Source organism: Oryctolagus cuniculus, chromosome 19, assembly GCF_964237555.1.
Source record: "Oryctolagus cuniculus chromosome 19, mOryCun1.1, whole genome shotgun sequence".
NCBI classification, from domain to species: Eukaryota; Metazoa; Chordata; class Mammalia; order Lagomorpha; family Leporidae; genus Oryctolagus; species Oryctolagus cuniculus.
The window spans coordinates 55,964,784-55,977,893 of NC_091450.1; the positions used below are offsets into that span (position 1 = coordinate 55,964,784).

The window sequence follows — 13,110 nt, forward strand, 5'->3', positions numbered from 1 at the left end:
GAACGCTGGGAGCCTTCTGCCCTCTGGGTGCCCGGTGGGCGTCTTTTTATGTGGGAAAGACTGACACTGCACACTGGCCTAGAGCCGTGGGGCTGTAACTACACTGAGACGGGCTGGGCGGGAGGGGGCGGTTGCGATGGAGGCGAGGGTCCCTTGGTGCAGGACATGGGAGCTTGCAGGGGGCCAGGCGGCCAGGCCAGCAGGCTGCAGCGGGGGAGCGGGGGCCGGCACAGAGGGCTGGCAGCCTGGCCGGCGCTGGGCCAAGATGGTTCTCTGGAGACGTCTCCCTGTGCAAGTGAAGCCTTTCGTGCAAGGGCTCCCGCAGGCCCAGGTGTGCTGGCCTCCGACAGCGGGTGTTCAGCGTATGGCCCCCCAGCAAGAGGCATGGGAGAGGAGCAGCCTGGGCTGCAGGTGGAGCTCAGACCCATGGTGCTCCTCCTCCTCTTGCGGCCCTGTCTCCTTGCTGTTTGGAAGCGGGTAGCTTTTTTCTTTTTAATTTCTCAGGCTTTGTTTTTTAAAAAGTTTTACCTATTTTCACTTTACTTGAAAGGCAGAGAAAGGGAGACCACCTCATCCCTTGGTTCACTCCTGAAATGCCCCCAACAGCCAGCCCCGTGCCACACGCCCGCCCCGTGGATTTTTTTTTTAAAGATTTATTTATTTGAAAGTTACACACAGAGAGAAGGAGAGGCAGAGAGAGAGAGAGAGGTCTTCCATCCACTGGTTCACTCCCCAGTTGACCACAGTGGCCAGAGCTGTCTCAATCCAAAGCCAGGAACCTGAAGCTTCTTCAAGGTCTCCCATGTGGGTGCCGGGACCCAAGGACTTGGGCCATCTTCTACTGCTATCCCAGGCCATAGCAGAGAGCTGGATCAGAAGTGGAGCAGCCAGGATTCGAACCGGTGTCCATATGGGATGTTGGCACTGCAGGCGGTGGCTTTACCCGCTATGCCACAGCACCAGCCCCTTCATGGCCTGTCTTGATTACTCGGGGCCCCAGTGGGAAGGACGTGGTCAGGGTGCGGTGAGGCACTGGAGCAGAGCAGGATGGCAGACATGGGGGCTGTGACACAGCCGTGGGTTCCTTGACCTGGGCAGGACACTCGTGTGAACAGAACCTGGCCCGTGAACCTGTGCAGAAACTGAAAACCCAAAGCTGTGGAGGTGGAGCCCCAGGAGGAGTTTAGGCAGATGATTCTGGGGGGCAGGACCCAGGAGGGGCTGTCTGGCTGCCAGGCACACACTCCTCCCATGCTCACTGTCCACTGTATTGTTGGCAGACACTGGGGCCCCTGGGGTTGAACCCTGAACCCCAAGCCACCAGCTGGAGGGAAGCTTCTCCCAGCCAGGCAGCCTGTCATGTGCTGTCCCTTGTGAGCACGTCCCTGGTACGCAGGCTCCTGTCCTGGCCCCGTGCCCAGTGCTCCAGGATGCTGTCAGTGGAGTGACCGCCCCGGCTCTGGGAGGACACTTGGTGTCTTCCCTGGGGGACTGATGGTATTTTCCCCTTCACCAACAGGCCTGTGCTCATCCCTGCCAGGTGCTTTCTCCCAGCCTGCCATCTGCCCGGGGAGGTGGGGCCTCTTCTGCCCCCAGGTGGAGTCCTGGGGTTGACCTTGGGCTGTCGGAACACTGCCCATCGTTCCTGTCCCTGCGGCTGCCAGAGCCAATGCCAGACCTTGCCAAGTCCCATGGGCCTCAGCCTCTCACCTCTCTCCACACCTTGGACTGGCACCCTTGGCCCTGGCTCCAGACGGGCTGGGTCCATCTGCACCAGCGCCATCTGAGCCAGCGCCCAGGGCCCTCCCCACCCCCACTCCTGGGGGCAGCTCTCCTTCAGACCTTGTGATATTCTGTGTGCACTGAGTGCCCTTGGCCTTGGTGAGGTCCAGAGGTGGTTAGCGCTGTGGTGGTGGGGGTTCAGCTCCCACCCTTGATGTTGTGCTGGGGTGGTCAGCACCGGCAGGGAAGCAGAGGTCCCGCCTTGGTGAGGTCCAGACGTGGTCAGCACTGCGGGGGCGGGGGACTCCCCATCCTTGGTTGTCCAGGCACGCAGGGCCGGGCCTTCCTCCGCAGGTTCTACGGGACTTCACCATGCTGCTGCTCATGGTGGGCAACCTGATCAACATCCCCAGGGCATCACCTTCTTCAGGAGGAGACCACTGCCCCCTGGATCATCTTCAATGTGGTCTCTGACACCTTCTTCCTACTGGACCTGGTGCTCAACTTCCGCATGGGCATCGTGGTGGAGGACAACACAGAGATCATCCTGGACCCTGAAAAGATCAAGCGCAGGTACCTGCGCACGTGGTTCTTGATGGTCTTCATGTCCTCCATCCCCGTGGACTACATCTTCCTCATCATGGAGAAGGGCATCGACTCTGAGGTCTACAAGATGGCGTGCGCCCTGCGCATCATGAGCTTCACCAAGATCCTCAGCCTGCTGCACCTACTGTGGCTGTCATGGCTACATCCACCAGTGGGAGGAGGTGTAGGGCGGGGCCTCGGGGCGTGGCCTTGCAGCACCAGTGGGAGGAGGGGCTGGGCGGGGCCTCGTGGTGGTGGGGCGTGTACTCAAACCAGTGGAAAGAGGTTTGCGGCAGGGTCTGTGCAGCACCAGTGGGAGGTGTGGGGAGGGGCCTCGGGTGGAGCCTCGTGAAGGCAGGGCCTGTGCCCTCACCAGGTGAGGGGCGGGGCCTATGCACGCACTAGTGGGAGGTGGGGGCGGGGCCTGGGCACACACCAGTGGGAGGAGGTGAGGGTGGGGCTCTGATCAGGCAGGGGCTATGAGGGGCACACTGGCAGGGGTGGGAAGGAGGCAGTGGTGGCCCCAGCTGCAGAGGCAGGCTTCTGGCTGTAGGAACGGAGCCATGAGGGCCCCCAGCCAGGGTCTTGACCTTGATGAGGACCAGGGTGAGGCAGGGCCAGGGTGTTGGGGAAGCTGAGGTTAGAAGGGGGACCAGGGACAGTCCCCTCGTCCTGTAGTCCCGCCTCCAGCCCTGGATCCAAAGGGACCCCACTCCCACCATGCCTCGCAGGGCTGGGAGTCAAGGGCACCAGGGTAGCCTGGGAGGTGGCGGGGCGGGACCGCATGTGAGGCCTGCGGCGCCCCGGCACCTCTCGTCCAGTTCCTGCTTCGGGATGATGGCTTCCCCGGGGCTGATCCCAATGAGGTGCTCAGGATCGCTGAGAGCAGCCGCGGCCTGAACCTCCAGTGCTGTGGGAGATGGCCCGGCGGGGGGCGGGCTGAGGCGGGCTGGGGCGGGGCGGCGCAGCGCCACCTGGCAGCCCGCGTCCACGCCCCCGGGCCCCCATGCCAACCCTTCCGATCCCGTCTACAAGGCGCTGTCCACACCCAGCGTGCTGCCCGTCATCAGTGCCCGCAGCCCCTCAGTGAGCAGCGAGTACTACATTCGCCTGTAGGAGCGCGGCTCCCACCCGGAGTCCCTCTTCCCCAATGATTGGGACCCTCTGGACCCAGGCGTGCCTGCCCCTCAGGCCCCTCCCGTGGTCCCCCAGCTAGTGTCCAAGACTTGGCCTCCCCCTTCTTCCGGTGCCTCGGCCCTTCCCGGCCCAGTCCTCTGCATCAGGCAGCTTCCTGCTGAGCAGCTGAGTTCCCAGGGGCTGGGGCGCGGGGGAGACGCTGGCGGGAGACCTTGCCGAGGTGCTGGGGGAGTGAGGAGGAGGAGGGCAGCTCTCCCGCGAGGACAGCAGCACCCTTGGGGGGAAGCCTCAGCCGCGAGGGCCCCTGCCGTGCCCCTGTGCAGCCACAAGGGGGCCTCCTGCTCCTGCCTGCCGCTGGAGCCTCATTAAGTTGTGGGCGGTTGGCCCTTGGCAGTTGGAGGGGACACCCTGCTGTTGGCTGTCCCCACCCCCTACCTAGGACGACTCCTCCCTGCGGGCAGAACAGCGCTCCCTGGCCGACCTCCCCCAGCCCTTCTGTGTTTCTGGACCTCCTCATGAAAGCAGCAGCCCCCAGTACCCCGAGCGGGGGCCACCTCCGGCTCCTCGACCCCCCTCCGCCCCCGCCGCCGCCGCTACCACCTCCCCAGGCACCCGCGGACCTGGCTGCGTCCCCCGAACCCCCCCCCCCCCCCCCATGGCCAGTCCCAGCTCAGGCCCGTCCTCTCGGGTTCCCAAGCCAGGGGACAGCGACTACGAGACCGAGACCCTTTTCTTCCCCTGAGGGAGTCTTTCCCAGGTGAGGGGCGGCCGAGGAGGAGGGAGGGGTCCCTCTGCCACGGGCTCCCCTGAGCCACCCGACCCAGGAGCGCCCCGGCCGCCCGCAGACCCGGGTCCCTTCCCGCTCGTGGGGTCCCAGAAGAAGCTGACCTTCGTAGTTCAAGTGAGCACAGAGCAGCTGCTGATGTCCTTGCGGGAGGACTTGACAAGGAACCTCCTAGGGGACAAGGGGCGGACACCACGGGAGGCAGGACCCAGGAAGGCCGGGAGAGGCCCCGGGAACAGAGAGAAAGCCCCGGGGCCTGAACATGGACCTGCCAGCCCTGGGCAGCGGGAAGAGAGCCCCAAGCCTGAGGCTTCCCGTGAACGGGGCGACAGCACTGGAGAGCGGGGGACAGAGAGTCCCCGATGAGGGGAAGGAGGCGGCGGCGAATGGGGGCTCAGGGTCCCTCTAGAGAGCAGAGAAAGCACTGGAGAATAGGGAGCTGACGCCCCCAAGGAGGGAGGAGAAAGCGTCAGAGAATGGGGGCCCGAGACTGCCCAGGAACGAAGAAGCCACCAGAGACTAGGGCGCGGGGAGCCCCAGGACCTGGGAGAAGATGGAGAATAGGGACCAGATTCGGAGCACTCGCCGGAGAGAGCCCCCACAGCAGGCATGGCGGCTTCACCCCAGAGCAGCGCAGGGACGGCCCTGGCCCCCTTGGCCCAGCCACCAGGAATGGGACGCTGAAGCCGGGACCTAGAGGAGAGCCCACAAGACTAGGGGGAGGGGCGCCGAGAGCTCCCGGGGCCGGGAGGCTGGACCTCGAGAGTGGGAGCCGGGCCCCAGTGGGCACGCGGACGGTGTGGACGCAAAGGTCCGATGAGTAGGTAGAGAGCAGGAGGCCTCCGCAGCGGCAGCAGCCGCGGTCCCCAGAAGCACAGCTGAGGAGGCCGGAGCCAGCGCCCCCTAGAGCCAGGCCAGAGGTGGTGTCAGAGGGAGAGCCCGGATCCCAGACAGCAAGGCCTGGACAGTGCACCCAGTGGAGACGGGACCCCTCCCAAGCCTCAGACGAAGAGCCCCGGGATGCCATGGTCCGGCAGGGGGAAGCATGGATACTTGGACTTGGGACCCCCACAGCGGAACAGCCAGCAGATCAAAGGTGAGGAGGCCTGGAGGAGTTCAGGTGGTGGCCCTCGTTTTTGGGGGGAGGGGGGGGAGCAGGGCCTGGAGGCCGGGCAGGCCGGGCATGGCAGACCCAAAAGCCACAACTACCCTGGCTCAGTCCTGCTCTAGCTCTGCCGCCTGGGGCCCATGTTCTTCCTGTTGCATGCCTCAGTTTCTCCATCTGCTGGGACAGATGGCCAGGACAGTGCCTCTCTCCCAGGGCTGTGGTTAAAGGAGATGAACTAGAGCATGCAAAGCCCACCTGCTTCAGCCACTGCCACTCCCACATGTCAGGGGCTGCAGCTCAGCTGCCCACAGGGGCCAGACAGCATAGGGACAAGGACGGGGCCAGCTCGGCTCCAGAGAAACCACCCAGTCCCGAGGGGCAGCTCCTTCTCAGGAAGCCCACCTCCGCTCTTTCCCCCTTTTAAGCCAGAGTGCTGTTTGTTTTCCCCATGGCTGCAGCCAACTCAGAGGCAGCACATCCTGGGCCTTGTGGGCCTCTGGGGGAAACTGTAGGGGGCTCAGGTGTCTGCCCACTGTGCCAGCCTCGAGGTGGGAGTGGGGAGTGTGCCAGGCACCGAGCTGCCAGCTGCGTCGGCCCTGGTGAGCTGGAGGCACAGCAGTGCCTTCCCTGGAAAGGCAGTTGTGCTAAGGACGTAGGAGTGTTTCGCCCCTGGGGGACTGTGTCAGGGGAGACAGAGGCCCCCATCTAGAGGTGAACATGGGGGAGGTGGCCCCCAGAATCCCTGGGAGGCGATGGCGGCTCCTGTCTGTCCTGGGTACGCCTGGGCTCTCCTCTCCAGGTGAGCCTGTGGCTGGAGGGTGAGAGCCAGGAAGGGGCTGGGCACAGGCCTCTGTCTCCTCTGCACCTTCACCAGGCTGCAGTGGGCAGCGTGGGGCCAGCTGTGTTGTCAAAAGCTGGAGCAGCTGCAGACCTGGGTGGGCAGAGGCTGGTGCTGGCCTATTTTTTCCTACTGGGTGAACTCCTATGCATTCTCCGAGACCTTACCCACAGTTCCATTCCCTGGGAGGCCTTCCTGATTTCTAAGGGCCGTCACCCCAACTTTTCTCTGGGGTCCCCCAAGCCCCTGTTGCTCCTCCTGTATGGCACCCCCAGGACCCCAACACCCTGAGGTGGTCATCAGGAAAGGTGGACAGAAGCCATACACAACCCAGGGGAGGGCGTCCAGGTGTCGGGTCAAGGGCACTGAGTTGGGCACCAACAAGGTGCATCTGCCAAGGAGCAGAAGGTCAGGAGTGAGGGGACAGTGACCTGCTCTGCATCCATGCTCCCCCCCCCCAACCTGGAACCTCATCTTGCCCCTACAGGCCCGCAGTTCATTTATGCACTGATGGAGGACTGAGTAGCCCTGTTCATTGGCAGTGAGGACACAGGTGGATCTGATTGACCAGGGACACTTGGCAAGTGGGTAGGACGGGCTTGGGATTTGAAGCCGGGTTTCCTCCTGTGGGGACCTGAGACCAGGGGCTGCTAGGACAGGGGAGGGGCCTACAGACCGTTGGACAGCCCAGCTTTGGCATCTGAGAGCCAGTGTCACTGTGGGCACCATTCATCCATTAACTTCACAGGCACTGACTGAGCCCTCCCAGGAGTTCAGCTCTATCTCTGTCTCCCTGCCACCATGAGAGGGTCTGGGGGCTTGAAAAGCCCCCAGCTGGTGGAGAAGCAGAGCTTGCCCTAGGAAAGCAAGTTCCTGGCAGGTGCATGGGTTCAGAGGTGAGAGGAATGGGGGGATGACGCCTGTGGCCAAAGAGAGGTACAGGACACAGAGACTGAGGGCCCCTGGACAGAGCGCTGGCTGCTGCTGGGAGCTGTAGCTAGGGAGTGGGGGCTGGGGGCTTACTGGAACACAGCCAGACCTGGGGGCCTGCCTCAGTCTCTGTGGTTCAAAGGGCTCACTGTATCTGTCCCCTAGCAGCCAAGCTCTTGCGGCTCTCACTGGCACTGCCACCGCTTGTGCTCATGCAGTTCCCAGGCCTGGGCTGCGGTAGCCCCCATGGCAGGTCACAAATGCCAGGGCAGCTTGCGGGGAGGCCAGCGGGGTGGGGTCCTCAGGGCCAGCAGAGGACAGGGAGGATGAGGACAAGGACTAGGAGGGGGACACAGTGGCAGTGACAGTGGGTGTGGTACAGGGCCGCATGGCCCTGGGACATTGTGGGCAGCCCTGGTGCCTGTGGTGGTGAGCAGTGCCGTTGTGGACAGGGCCTGCCAATGCAGGGGCTGCTCAAGTCTCTGCGTGCAGCCAATGAGCCCGAGGACAGGGCTCTGGAGGGGAAGTGCAAGATGGTCTCCTTCCACGGGGACCTGACCTTCTGCCTCTTCCACCAGGTGGGGAACCTGGAAAGCAGGGGATTGAATTTCAAGTGAGGTTATTGTACTTTTTTCATCCTTTAGCAGTAAATACTGAAACATCTACAAAATAAATGATATAGTATGTCATACTTGCTTTCAAATACTACTTTTTTAAAAAAAAATTTATTTTACAGGTAGAGCTATAGACAGAGAGAGAGAGAGAGAGAGAGAGAGAGACAAAGAGATAGGTCTTCCTTCCATTGGTTCACTCCCCAAATGGCCACCATGGCTGGCGCTGCGCTGATCCGAAGCCAGGAGCCAGGTGCTTCCTCCTGGTCTCCCATGCAGGTGCAGGGGCCCAAGCACTTGGGCCATCCTCCACTGCCCTCCCAGGCCACAGCAGAGTGCTGGACTGGAAAAGGAGCAGCTGGGACTAGAAGCTGGTGCTCATATGGGATGCTGGTGCTGCAGGTGGAGGATTAACCAAGTGAGCCACAGTGCCAGCCCCTCAAATACTTCTAGGATAACAGGGATTGGCAGTTAAAACCATGGCAAAATAATGAAAGTTATTTTCTTAATAACTGATGAGAAAAAAACAGTTTGGTAGAATAAAAAGGCAGGGCCGGTGCCGTGGCTCACTAGGGTAATCCTCTGCCTACAGCGCCGGCACTCCAGTTTCTAGTCCCGGTTGGGGCACCGGTTCTGTCCCGGTTGCTCCTCTTCCAGTCCAGCTTTCTGCTGTAGCCCAGGAAGGCAATGGAGGATGGCCCAAGTGCTTGGGCCCTGCACCCGCATGGGAGACCAGGAGGAAGCACCTGGCTCCTGGCTTCAGATTGGTGCAGTGCGCTGGCTCCTGGCTTCGGATCGGTGCAGTGCGCTGGCTGTTGCAGCCATTTGGGGGGCTGAACCAATGGAAGGAAGACCTTTCTCTGTCTCTATCTCTCTCTGTCTAACTCTGCCTGTCAAAAATGAAGAAGGAGAAGACATGGGACTGGAATATTATAAAAAATACAAATAGTCATTAAACATGAAAAACTGTTCATGAATCCAATGTTCAAATTCCTCAGTAATAAAAATAATGAAAATAATTGGAGCTGTTTGATGAATACCAGTCATGTTTTATTTGATTATCCCTACTACTATCATTTTTTCATTTCTTTATATTTAAATAAAGCACATATATGTCTTTATAAAACATGTGATGGCACACAAGCCCAATTCCATAATGAAAAAAAATTGCAGACTCCAAGATGTCTGAATGGGGAAAAGATGGCTGCTTTTGACTACAGGAAAATAGCAGAAGAAAAGCAGAGGCAGTGCATCCCCAGGGACTAGTTGCAGTGAAAACTCTACAGAAGGAAGAGGGATACAGAGGTAGTGGGGAAGGTGCAGACCTGTAGCAATGAGTGGGGACACCTCCCATGACTCCTGCAGCCAGGGACTGGAGGAGGTGCCAGCTTCGGAAATCGCAGTGTGAAGAGACTGCGCAGCCTAGGCCATTGGTGATTTTGTATGGGGAAGAGCTTTGCAGACCACACTGAGTCTGGAATGGAGCCCTAACAGAGGGCATCTTATCCACCTAATCCAGTGAAAGAAAAGGCATTTATTTCTTCAAGCTCCTGACAAAGGTGCCTGGCACTGGTGGGCAGAAGGTGCCCTCTTGACACCAGTAGAGGTGGTGCTTGCTTTTGTGCAGGGGATTTTGTGAGGGAAAAATCCACATTACCCACTGACTTTCACTTGAAGGGTTAAACTAGAGACCAGGCAACCACGTAGGACTGTGAGGTGTCCCCTTCCTGTCCACATATCACAGGTTCCAAGACTCAAAATCCCAAGGCAGAGCACCCATGAGCAGCTGGCTCTGAGAACCTCTTTGCTCTCTCTTTGGACAGGACAGACGTGCAGGTCAGCACCCCGTAGCTGTGACTGCGGGAATACTGTGACTGCATGATAGGGCACAGGGTGTATCTGGGTCTCTGGGCAAACACTGTGTCTGGCATCAGAGGCTTAGAGGTCCCTGATGGCGTGGGCTGGGTCACTGCCAAAGGTTCCTTGCTTACACTGAGTACCACACAGATCCCTTATGCAATTCATGTGCCAGCATGGATGGGTGTTGTACCCATTGTGGGATCACCCCAGTCATTGATCACCTTGGAATAGTAGAGGAGGTGAGACTGAGATTACACCAACAGGCATGATCACCATCTCCCCTGCTGACATGCCCATCTTGGGTGTCATCCTGGATTCTCACCATACCTTGAGCTCTCACCAGAGTTCACTGGCCACACCTAGCAGGTGCCTCTGGTATTCACACTCAACTTAGTCACAGAGACATAGTTCAAGTATAAAGTCCATCAGAGGAGAAAAACAACAAGTATATTGATAAATCTGAAAATAATGCAGAAACACAAGAAGCAAGAATAAGGAAGACAATATGACTTTCCCAAAAGAACACAACAACACTTCAAATAGAAATGTGAAGACAAAGAGATTGATGAAATGCCTGAAAAGGAATTCAGGAGAGTGATTATGTGGGAAACAAATTCATGAGTTAAATCCATACATGACAGGGAAACTTTTCCTGTAAGATTGAAGAGAAATGAAACAAATATTAGAAATGAAGAAGTCAATAAATCAAATAAAATACAATGGAAATTCTTTTTTTTTTTTTTTTTTTGGACAGGCAGAGTTAGACTCAAATGGTGACTATGGCCGGCATGCTGCACTGATCCAAAGCCAGAAGCCAGGTGCTTCCTCCAGGTCTCCCATGCGGGTGCAGGGCCCAAGCACTTGGGCCACCCTCCACTGCCTTCCTGGGCCACAGCAGAGAGCTGGACTGGAAGAGGAGCAACCGGGACAGAATCCGGCACCCCGACCGGGACTAAAACCTGGAGTGCCAGCGCCGCAGGCATAGGATTAGCCTAGAGAGCCGTGGAGCCAGCCACAATGGAAATTCTTAACAACAGACTTGGTTAGCAGAAGAATGAATATCTGTGCTAGGGGAAAAAATCTTTGGAAATGGTAAGACCAAATAAAAAATAAATTAGAAAAATTAAAAACAGCATTGGAGATTTATTGGATAACATGAAACAACCCAACAATTGAGTCTTTGTGAATATGTAGAAAGAGAGAATGGATTAGAAGGGCTATTCAGTGAAATAATAACAGAAAACTTTCCTAATTTGGAGAAAGAAAAGGAATCCAAGTATGGGATGTACATAGAACTCTTAAGAGATGTGATCAGAAAAGATCTTCACCATGACATATTGTAGTCAACTTTCTTTTTTAATTTATTTTATTTTTAACTTTTATTTAATAAATATAAATATTAATATAATAATATTAATATAAAATTTAATAATATAAACTTTATTTAATATAAATTTTGAAAGTACAATTTTGGATTATAACAGCTTTTCCCCTTATAATAAGATTCCCTCATCCATTATTGGTGGGGATGTAAACTAATACAGCCACTGTCAAAGACAGTATATCTCACAAATATGAAAATAAGTCTACCATATGACCCAGCCATCCCATGCCTGAGAATTTACCAAACAAAATGAAAACAGCATATGCAAGAGTTATCTGTACTCCCATGTTTACTGTAGATAAATTCAAATATCTAAGATATCGAATCAACCCAGATATGTATCAATGGATGATGGGATAAAGGAATGGTGGTATATATTTAGTATGGGCTAGTACTCAGCTATAAAAAAGAATTAAATCCTGTCTTTTGCAGCAAAATGGATAAAGCTGGACACCCTTATACTTCATGAAATAAGCCAGTCCTCCAAAGACAAATACCATATGTTTTCCCTGATCTGTGATCATTAATATAGTACCAAAAATTTACATTGACATTGTGAGGTTCAATGATTGTTTAGAGCCCTTATCTCTACTGTTGAAGAATTGTTCTTTTATCTTATTACAATTTTTGAAGTCTTTATTTTCTGTAGGGTTAAAATAAACTGAAAGTTGATTAAAAGGCTGAATAAGAAAGGAAGGAGAATGGAGGGTGGGTGTGTGGGTGGGGAGGAGTATGGGGTAGCTATGCTCCTAAATCTGTATATATAAACTACATAAAATATTTTCACATTAAAAGTTTTTTAAAAATTTAGAAAAATAAAAGAAAAAGAAAATTGTAAATTTACACATGTTATAGTAATGAATTTTGATATTATTATCAGTTCTAGGTGACATAATTCTTGTGGAATGAGTTTATGACAATGCAGCATTATTACCAGGAAGAGAGCAATGTAAAACTCCCTTCATGCATAGACAGAGATGCTGTGAAAAAACTTTATATAACATTGTGGTTTTTTTTTGAGCTTTATTTGAGAAAGGATATTCTTTTTGAAATTTTATTGAAGGTATACAAATGTCTTGCATTTCATATATTCAGATTTAGGAAGATAGTGATTTTCCCCACCCTACCCTCCTCCTATACATACTTCTACACTTCTTCCTCCTTTCTCTCCTATTTCCATTCTTAATTTTTAGAAAGATGTATTTTAAGTTTACTTTATAAGATTAATCCTAAGGTAAATAAAGAGTTCAGCAAATAACCTTGCTCATAGCATTACATGTTTCCCCCACTTCACTAACATAGTTATAGAGTGTACCCTTTACTTCCATTTTTATTGGCTGGTAATATTGGACATGATTTATGTCTAGTCTTATATTTTGCAAATTTTTATTCTCTTTGCCTATGTAACCATTCTAAACACAATTCATGTCCTACCTGTGCCTTTTCCTCCACCCTTTCCTTCTTATCCTTTTAATAGATCGGACATGAATAGCACACGCTCTCTCTCCCTCTTCCTCTCTCCTTCTTAGATCAAATAAATAAATAATGTTTTCAATAGAAAGTATTTTAAATGGCACTAACTGTGACACTGGAAGCATTCCCTTTCCATTTCAGAGTGACTGGGTTTGAGTCCCAGCTCTGCTCCTGATTCCAGCTTCATGCTGGTAGTATGCATCCTGTGAGGCAGCAGGTGATGGCTAAAGTACTTGTGTCCCTGCCACCTACATGGGAATTCTGGATTGAGTTATTGGCTCCTCACTCAGCCTGACCAAGCCCCTAGCTGTTTCAAGTATCTGGGGAGTGGACCACTGTTTGGGAGCTCTCCACTGTGTTCCTCTGCCTCACAAATGAATAAAATAAATATATAAATATATTTTTAAATGCATAGTTTTTTTCTAGTTCTGATGCTTGAAAATTTGATTAATTGCATCACTTTAATATTTTAGAAATCATTTGCTTAAAAAGTTTGACATGATCTATGTAACACAATACTCACACACTATAAGTGGAACTTACATGCATTTTGGTGTATGAATGGGTTCTATAATTATAATCCCACTCTGTTGCATACTATTAGAAGAGAAACTTGAGGAATGAAATTTGTGTTTCTGCACAGAGAATGACTTGTGACTTGGCAGCACTCAGGGCCAG

The 13,110-nt window shown here is 54.2% G+C and overlaps 2 pseudogenes; both read left to right on the forward strand.

The window, feature by feature from the left end:
* Positions 1-2,582, forward strand: part of LOC127486030 (potassium/sodium hyperpolarization-activated cyclic nucleotide-gated channel 2-like) — a 100,013-nt pseudogene extending 97,431 nt beyond the window's left edge.
* Positions 2,583-2,901: 319 nt separating this feature from the next.
* Positions 2,902-10,302, forward strand: LOC127488733 (serine/threonine-protein kinase LMTK3-like; annotated as a pseudogene).
* The last annotated feature ends 2,808 nt before the right edge of the window (positions 10,303-13,110 follow it).